General features: G+C 33.2%; 1 pseudogene; it reads left to right on the top strand.

Moving 5' to 3' along the window:
- The first annotated feature begins 6,737 nt into the window (after window positions 1-6,737).
- LOC125860778 (F-box protein SKIP2-like) lies at window positions 6,738-8,499 on the top strand (annotated as a pseudogene).
- The last annotated feature ends 2,080 nt before the right edge of the window (window positions 8,500-10,579 follow it).

Raw genomic sequence — 10,579 nt, 5'->3', positions numbered from 1 at the left:
TCTCTCCGCTAGAGGTTTGATTCTCATTGATCAATTGAAGGACTTTATCATAGAGGCTATTGAAGACAAATCTGAGTCTCCATCCAAATTTTCTCCCACATATGCCAAGCCATAAGTTCAGTTGCATAAGTGTCAAAAAACCACATGTTCCCCCTTGATCTGTCACATGAAAGCTAAAGCTACGAGTAATCTTTCATAAAACTTCAGACTTGCACCAAATGGTGGTGACTCAATGGGGGCAAACCCCTGTGAATAAAAGTTGTTTCAAGATGAAGTCTTCAAAAATCTCCAAGTATGCAAGTTCTAGTCTTCAAATTCTCCAAGTATACAAATTGAAGTATTAAAATCTTCCAATTCTACAAGTTAAAGTCTTCAAATTTGTCAAGTCTGCAAGTTGAAGTCTTTGAATTCTTTAAGTCTGCAAGTTCAAGTCTTCAAATTCTTCAAGCCTAGTCTTTGAAAGATAAAATATCTCGACAAGACTTGAAGAATGAAGCATTTGTAGTCATTTAAAATTTATTAAATATAAATTTATAAAATAATTTGAATTTTATTAAATTTATGAATATATTAGTCCAAATAAATATTATGGATTAATATAATTGAGTTAGTTATTTAAATCTAATAAATATAGATTTAATTAAAGACCGCTCCATAAAGCCCATATGCCATGTCACTTAAATCTGATTGACCGAAGGTAGTCCTCTTCATATCGCAACTCCCCTCTGAAACCATAAATAGGGGTCCTCATAATTCAGAAAAGAGAAGGAAGAATTCTAAACAAAAAGCTAGAGAAAGTTCGTGGATCAAAAGCCACAAATTTTTCTACAAGCTATAAGTTTAAGAATTCAAGAACTCAAGAATTCAAGAACTCGAGAGTTCAAGAATTAAAGAATTCAAGTGTTCAAGTTTAAGAATTGAAGATTTGAAGAAGTCAAGATCAAGATAAAGTTTAAGTTCAAGAACGATCAAGATCAAGGTCACCGGATTCAAGATCAAGCTCGAAGTCCTTGGATTCAACTACAAGTCAAAATCAAGATAAAGTTCAAGTTCAAGAACGATCAAGATCTAGACCACTGGATTCAAGATCAAGCTCGAAGCCCTTGGATTCAACTAGAAGTCAAGTTCAAGTTCAAGAATGATCAAGATCAAGACCGCCAGATTCAAGATCAAGCTCAAAGCCTTTGGATTCAACTACAAGTCAAGATAAAGTTCAAGATCAAGATCAAGTTAAAGTTAGAATAAGTTCAATATCAAGATAAAGTTAAAGTCCAAGTTCATCAAAGATTCAAGAACAAGCTCCAAAGACCCTTGAATCCAAGATTAAAGTCCAAGAACAAGAACAAAATTCAAGAACAAGCTCAAGAGCCCTTGAATTTATATTCGAAAAGGTGAATTCAAAGGAATCATAGAGATTGTAACACTCGCACTTTGAATTAATAAAACGATCGTTGCGATAATTTTTTCGTTCTTGACTATTGTTTTCTCGACGCAAATTTTATCGTCTACAACCGTATCAAGAAAAATCTTGTGGGACAAAAATCTTGGTTAAGGAAAAAAGAGTGCAACATGTATTTACTCCTCCTGGTGAAAACATCATTTAATATCTCGAAGACGACACATTTCAATTTTGTATCTCAATTTCTCAAAAGTTGAAGTTGGTAATGCCTTAGTAAAAATATCTACTAAATTATCTCTTGAGCGAACTTGTTGAAACATCTATATCACCCTTCTTTTGAAGATAATGAGTGAAAAAGAATTTTGGTGAAATGTAGATCTCTTAATGTACCCTCCCTTTAGTTGAGCTATACATGCAACATTGTCTTCATACAATATTGTTGGAACATCTCATTTCAAAGAAATGCCACATGTTATTTGAATGTATTTAGTTATTGATTTTAACCAAACACATTCTTGACTTACTTCATGAATGACTATTATCGGCATGATTTGAAGAAATGAAATCAAACTCTAGTGTATTTTACTGTCGCTGAATAGTTCGTTGTCATCGTAATTTTAGATATCAATATACTGATAAGTAACATCATATTACCATGTTAACATGAATTTTAGAATTGTCAAATTTGTGAATCAAAACCGACAATTGTTGTTGTTTGTAGCACAATCAATGAAAATACAACCCACAATTTTTTTATCTAATTTTTTGTCCTTACAGGTAAAGGAACTTGTCCCTTTGCTCTTTTTCCGTTTATTTATTGTTTTACCATATGTTGTTATATTCATTATTGCAAGTCTTTACAAATAAGTCATTACGCATCAAGAAACTAGTACTTTGAATTTTACAAGTAGGACTAAGAAAATAGTTAGTCCAAATAAATGATAGTACCAAATTTGAAGAAGTCTCCGAAAATATTTGTATCATTTATGAAGGTCCAAATAACAATAATTGCTAGGGGACCATTAAGAATTTTAGATTTCTAAGTGTCACAAATTTAAATTGCAATATCTCAAACCACTCATCTATCCACTCTCATATATAATTTTTTTCATAATTAATATTTAAAAGAAAAAAAATCCTAAAATGTTACAAAGTGACCATATTTTGAGTTCATTTTGTAAATTAGTAAATAAAACAAAAAATTATCACACATTGAAACTTGTAAAATATAATTATTGGTTTTCTTGACTTCGTCAAATTCGAGTCACCCATATTAATTGAATATTTGACCTTAATTAATTGGTAAATTATTTAGGGGAGTTTAAGAATTTACTATTAAAATTTAAATTAAGTTATTCAGAAGTTGGAAAGTGAATCATCCGATTAATAATAATATATTTTTTAAAAAATTTTAAATTACATTTAGATATAAAATATAATTTTTTTTAATAAATCAAAAAAATATGTACCACATTTACAAGAAGAGTATTAGAAGTGGACCTAACTTTTGGTAGCAATTAAATTCAGAATTACTCCATTCGTTTCAATTTTATATGTATACAGAAACCCGTGCAAGCACGACTGTACGAGTCTAATATATGTTACATTTTTTGTTTCAATTTATATGACCTGATTCGAAATTTAGAAAATATACCCAGATTATATGATTTTTATATTTATTTTAAATTATTAATTAGTGTAATTTATACGATAATATATATTTTTTACATAATTTTCAAATAATGTAAATCGATTTAACTCTTTTTAATAGTATCACATGTATATTTCATTTTAAAAATGTTAGTATTTTTGAGTTTTTTTTTATTCACCACTAATATGTTTTGTAGATAAAATATCGTCATGGAGTAATTAACATTTTAAGAAATTAGGTAAGAAATTGAATAGCCAATTTTGGGAGAAATGTTATTCAATGAACCTAAAGATTAAAGAAGTGTAAAAACATATTATTCGTTTTCAATTTAAAACAAAAAAAATTAGCATTGCATCTCACTTTATGCATAATAATTTTGATCACTTTTAAAAGCCTCTTTTGTTCAATCTAAAATTAAGAAATGATTTTTGATTTTGTCATCACTAAAAAAAATGTAAATGTTAATGAATTATAATGTCCATTTATTGCCTTGTAAAAAATTTCTATTTTTTTAATAATATGGATTATAACAAAAGAAACAATAAAAATAATAATTCATTGGATCATAGATTTAAGTTTAGAAATAAATAGAAAAGGTCAGGAAGATGTATCAGCATTAAAAAACTGTAAATGACCCACAAGTCACAAAGTGTATACATATTTTTTAGGGATACAAAAAGAATTAAGAAAATGTTAGCTGATTTTTTGGTCCAACAGTGTAAAGTAGAGCCGTCAATATGGGCTAGGCCTGTTAGGCCGGCTTGGCCTAACCCAGAATTTAATAGGATTGGGCTAAAAATTTTGGAGCCCATTTAAAAAAAAGGCTTTTTAGCCTGGCCTGAATAAATCTACTGATTTGTGGAGCTTGAGAAATATAGGTAGGGCCGGCCCGTGGGCTAATACAATTAATTTTAAAATAAAATATAATATTAAAATTTAAAATTAAAGAGATCCAAACTCAAAATCTATTTAAAATTTTTTAGGAAATCACTAAGTATAGAAGTTGCATCCACCATGAAAATGTTCAAACACTTGTTGCTACTCGAAACTGGTTACATGGTTTTTCTCAAACTGGTAATATATTTTTGTGTACATTTAAATATTATAATTCTCAATTTAGTTATTTTTAAATATTTAACTAATTGAAACCACATATAAATTGCATATGAAAATGAAGATGTTAAGACAACCTTCCCACAAGTTGATTCAGATATGCTTGATGAAGATGATCATGAAGTGTTAGATACGCCATAGGTTTCATGAAGTGTTAGATAGGCCATAAGTTTCATGATTTTTTAAGGAGTTTATTTTTTACATTTTTATGGTTGGAATATTGTCATAATTTTTGTGTTTTATTGTGATCATTGCAAAACAGTTAGGTTAATATTTCTATTTAGATATTTATACTTTTACTTGAAAAAAACTTAATAAATATTATAAAGATAATTTTATTTGTGGATTTGATTAACAAGTAGAGCTGTCAATATGGGCTAGCCCACCCCATCCGGGCTAACCCATACATGATTTGACATTTTACGGGCCAGGCCAGGCTAGGCTAGCCCATTTTCGGTGTGGGCCAGAAAACGGTCGGCCCAACCCACAAGTACGTGGGCTACAGGCTTGCCGGGCCAGCCCACTTTTTTAAAAGTTATATATTTCTCTATAATTATTAAATTAAATTATAAATTATAATTTTAAAATATTATCACAAATATCGACAAAACAATATTACATGGTGTTAATGTTACTACTTGTTAATCAAATCCACAAATAAAATTATCTTTATAATATTTATTAAGTTTTTTTTCAAGTAAAAGTATAAATATCTAAATAGAAATATTAACCTAATTGTTTTGCAATGATCATAATAAAACACAAAAAATATGACAATATTCCAACCATAAAAAGGTAAAAAATAAACTCCTTAAAAAATCATGAAACTTATGGTGTATCTAACACTTCATGAAACCTATGACGTATCTAACACTTCATGATCATCTTCATCAAGCATATCTGAATCAACTTGTGGTAAAATTGTCTTAACATCTTCATTTTCATCTGCAATTTATATGTGGTTTCAATTAGTTAAATATTAAAAAATAACTAAATTGAGAATTATAGTATTTAAATGTACACAAAAATATATTACCAGTTTGAGAAAAACCATGTAACCAGTTTCGAGTAGCAACAAGTGTTTGAACATTTTCATGGTGGATGCAACTTCTAGACATAGTGATTTCCTAAAAAACTTTAAATAGATTTTGAGTTTGGATCTCTTTAATTTTAAATTTTAATATTATATTATATTTTTTAATTAATTTTTATTGGCCCTCTGGCCGGCCCTACCTATATTTCTCAAGTCCCACAAATCAGCAGGCTTATTCAGGCCGGGCTAAAAAGCCCTTTTCTTAAATGGGCTCCAAAATTTTTAGCCCAACCCTATTAAATCCCAGGTTAGGCCAGGCCGGCCCAACAGGCCTAGCCCATATTGACGGCTCTATTAACAAGTAGTAACATTAACACCATGTAATATTGTTTTATCGATATTTATGATAATATTTTTAAATTATAATTTATAATTTAATTTAATAATTATAAAAAAATATATAACTTTTAAAAAAGTGGGCTGGCCCGGCAAGCCTGTAGCCCACATACTTGTGGGTTGGGCCGACCATTTTCTGGCCCACACCAAAAATGGGCTAGCCTGGCCTGGCCCGTAAAATGTCAAAGCCTATATGGATTAGCCCGGATGGGGTGGATTAGCCCATATTGACAGCTCTAGTGTAAAGGTACACTAACATTATTCATTTGGTACAACAATCATAAAGCTATTAATATTGAAATACCTAAATAATTCCTATGTGGACAAGCAAGCATGTCGACCATATAAATATATTCGTATGATATTTTTAATTTTAACATTTTATCTGACATTTTTAAGCATTATATAAGAAAATCATTTAATGTGAATAATATTTGAAAACAAGTATTTTAAATATACTTTTTAATTCAAAAAATAAAAATCATCACGATTGGTTATAAATGTATATACTTTCACACTGTTTTTGAAGGGATAAATATACTTTCACACTTTATTCGGAGGGTTGTTAATTATACAATATTAAAATATTATGTTTCTTTTTATTTGTTAATTAAATATATCATATTGTTTAAGTTTAAAAGTTTTATTATTTATTTTTTGAAATCTCTGGATATCCATAACTTCTGTCATAAACCTTTACCCTTTGGATAAAAATTACATTCTATAATAAATATTTTGTGGTAGCATGAGATGTAAATAGCTCACTAATAGATAACATGCTAATTGTATTTGACAATCACATGCCACGAGTTAATGACTAAATAGCAGATCGGGGCTGGATCAGATCTCAGCCTTCTATATGGAAAACTCACCCCCAACCAATCAACCATGTCGTTGCAGACATTCAAAATATTGATGCGTGATATTATATAATCAAAACATTATATATTCCTATAAACAATATACCTATAATTGGCCACGGCGATGACCAGTTTTTTCTTTACTTCTTCCTCCTACATATTAAAATCGTCCCCATTTCTCTCTCTCAAAGCTCCATTAGAATCAGCTAGCAGCGCCCCCTAACATCCCTGTTTTTTACGACATCGTCTACAATTCTGGCAGACCATTACAACGACGTTTACTAGTTTCTTTCATTCCAAATGGGCCAATCTTCCTCAGCTCACGGCTTCTCCCCACCGATTCCAATTATCCCCACCACCGTTGTTCCGGCACCGGCCATTCCCAATCGGAATTTTTCTACCCTACACTTTCCGAAGAAGACGATTTCCCCATTTCACAACCCTGTGAAAACCGAGATTACACTGATGCTCTTCCTGACGAATGTTTAGCCCTAATTTTCCAGTCCTTAAGCTCTGGTGATCGGAAAAGATCTTCCCTTGTCTGCCGGAGATGGCTTCTGGTTGAAGGGGTTAGCCGTCACTGACTTTCTCTCAACGTAAAAGCTGAAATCATTCCGAATATACCCACCATCTTCTCTCGTTTCGATTCCGTCACCAAACTCGCTCTCCGATGTGACCGAAGATCGGTGAGCATCAACGATGAAGCTTTGATCCTTATCTCCCACTGGTGCGTTAACCTAACGCGCCTAAAGCTTCGTGGTTGCCGAGATATCACCGATTTGGGAATGGCTTGTTTGGCAAAGAATTGTGAGAAATTGAAGAAATTCTCTTGTGGGTCTTGTATGTTTGGAGCTAAAGGTATGAATGCTTTGCTTATTAACAACATTTCACTCGAAGAACTCTCTGTTAAACGTTTACGGTGTATGAATCATACTGTATCTGTTGAACCGATTAGCATTGGATCTAATGTTGCTTGTTCGCTTAGATCTATATGTTTGAAAGAGCTTTATAATGGACAATGTTTTGGACCTTTGATCATGGGATCGAAGAATTTAAAGACGTTGAAATTGTTGCGATGTTTGGGTGATTGGGATAGAGTCTTGGAGACGATTGCAAGTAGGGAGAATCATTTAGTTGAGATTCATTTAGAGAGGGTTCAAGTGAGTGACATTGGACTCAGGGCGATATCCAAGTTTTCAGACTTGGAGATTCTTCATTTGGTGAAAGCTCCTGAATGTACAGATGCTGGAGTTGTTGATGTGGCTAGACATTGTAAGTTGTTGAGGAAGGTTCACATTGATGGATGGAGGACGAATCGAATAGGTGATGTTGGTTTGGGTGCCATCGGCGAATATAGTGTAAACCTTAAGGAATTGGTAATTATGGGTTTGAATCCTACGGTGACTAGTTGATTAGCCATTGCTTCTAATTGTCAAAAGTTAGAAAGATTAGCACTTTGTGGTAGCGAGAGTATTGGGGATGCTGAAGTAACTTGTATTGCTACAAAATGTATGGCTTTGAAGAAGCTTTGTATTAAGGGATGTGAGGTAACACATGAAGGGATTGTGTCTTTCGCGTGGGGATGTCCTAATTTGGTGAAAATTAAGGTTAAGAAGTGCAAGAACGTAACTGGTGAAGTTGCAGATTTGTTGAGATCAAGAAGGGGATCTTTGACGGTGAATCTTGATGTTGGGGAAGTTGATGTGGAGGTTGTGGATGGTAGCGCTAGTGATGGTGGAGCATTAGAAGAAGGCATAGAGTTTCCACCGATTGCAAGAACTATTCCCATCCTTGGTGCTAGTGGTGTCGTTGATATTGATACTCCATCGACCAGTAACTTTGGTCGATCATCAACATCTACTTCAAGGATTGGCTTTCTTGGAGGAAGGGGCTTTGTTGCTTGCACTTTCCGTAGGTGGTCAAATGGTAACGCCAATGAGAACTTATGAAAATTGTGAGCACAAGTTAGAACAGAGAAAACACTCTGTTCAACTTCATTTTTAATTGAATCAATAGAAAAGTGTGGATGTGCGACTTATCTCTCCTTCATTTGTGTGTTTGATATTTGCTTTTTGAAAATTTGATATGTAACCATAGATGCATTTAGAATCTTAGAAGTCACTTCTTGGATGATGAAATCTACCCCTGCTCTATTGACAATTGCATTATAGAGTGCTGTCTTGAACCATGTATACTGTTGCTTCTAGTATGTGAATCAAATAGATATTGTTCCATCGACTAAATGTCATCAAGGACAGTGATCATTACGCTTGTTCATTGTCATTTTGCTTCAAGAATGGAGTAATAAATGTCAAAGCACCTTTCTATATTACCAGGAATGCACATATTACCTCAACTCCTAGACCCTCATCTTCCCTCTTTTTTATTTTTCCGAGAAAAGATCGATCTCCAAGATTCCTTTCTCCTAAAAGTTGAATTCTGCGACTTGAAGAAATGAAACAAAAAAGAAGAAAGAGAACAAGTCCTCAAGATTTCTCCTTTTGTAGCCTGGGTATTCATTATGTTGTTACCTTGTAGTCTTTGCAATTGATTTATATTTTATTTAAGAAAAGGTAAAGAATCTGATGCTCTGGAGATTGAATGGTCCAACAATGTTACTGTATAGCAAAGCAAACTTTGTTTATTGGAACCTTTGTTACTTCTGCCCTAAATCCCATCATGCATTTGACAAAGATATGGCTTTGCTTGAAATATTTATCAGAATATGTCATTTGGAGAAGGGCAAAGAAGCACTCATGCTGGGCTTTGATTACTCTGTTATGGTTCAGGGAGGAATGATAATCTCTTTAATGATAAAAGACTACTCAGCAAGCCACATGATATCAATGTTTGGCTAGGGTGTCTACTTCCAAGTTGCTTAGAACCCAATTACAGCTTAAATGGATACCCCCTAAACCAAATTATTATAATCTCTATACCGATGGGGCCTTTACAAACACATCGGATAGTGGAGGCATATGAGGGGTTTTAGGAACTCAGATGATCGGTCATTGGATACTAGGCAACTGTACGCATATTCCTTATACTATAATTAGGGTCGTCATGGTTATGGTTAAAAAACCGAATCAAACTGATTAAAAAAATCGATATTGTCACGCTCTGAGGCTACGCCCTGGACGTGGCCGGCACTTGAGAACCATTTTTGGTCCCCAAGTGAACCCTTGGTCCGGCTGACTACTTAGTGGAAGACTTCTTTAAAAAGTTTTACTATGTTTAGCTTGGTCATGCATACCATGTTTTGTATTGTGTCCTCTTATGATCCATGTTTCATATTTTATAGCATATCCCTCGTACTTAGTACACTCCATGTACTAATGCATACTTGTGCCTACATTGTTTAACTAATGTAGGGTCTGACGATCTTCCACCTCCTGCTCGTGGCTAGTGGCTTGACCATTTGAAATTTAAGACTTTGCTAGTCTTCGTGTTCTGAGGACCATGTCACATTCACTTTGCTTTCATGTCTTTAGTTTTCGGATATTGTATGTGGTGTATGTGTTATGTCCCAACCACTTCTTTGAGATATTAAAATGACTTGTCGAGACTATGATTAGACTTCCACTTTATGTCAAAACTCTTTTATAATATGAGACGTTTTTCTTAAATTCCCGTATTTTCTACTATGTTGTGTTGTATGTATATCAAGTGGCTTGTTTAGAGCCTCTCGGGGTCTTATACGCCATGTCACATCTAGGGTGTACTTTGGGCTATGAAAAACTTGGTATTCAGAGAACAAGGTTTTAGAAAAGGTCCTAAGATGTTTGACAAGCCGTGTTGAGTAGAGTCTTGTTCATAAGTATGAAGCGCACCACATTTATGAATAGGAGGTGATGCTTATCGTGACCAACGACACTAACCTACGGTATGAGTGTCTACGATCGTCGATTGTATAGTAACCTAACTAAAGGTTGGAGTTGTGTCCCAAGGGAATGGTTTTGAGAATTGATAGAAAAATAAAATTTAGCTCTAACTAGTCGTAGCTAAAGACATTAACGAACAAAAATATGGTAAATAAAGGGGGTGACACGAAAGTGTCAATTATCGATTTTGGGGTTTTGTTACAAGTAGTAAAAGTAGCAAAAATTAACAAGAAAATAAAGTATGGG

The sequence above is a fragment of the Solanum stenotomum genome, chromosome 3 (genome assembly GCF_019186545.1).
Source record: "Solanum stenotomum isolate F172 chromosome 3, ASM1918654v1, whole genome shotgun sequence".
NCBI lineage: Eukaryota > Viridiplantae > Streptophyta > Magnoliopsida > Solanales > Solanaceae > Solanum > Solanum stenotomum.
Note: the sequence above shows the minus strand (reverse complement) of the source record. Positions and strands in the feature narration are given on the sequence as shown.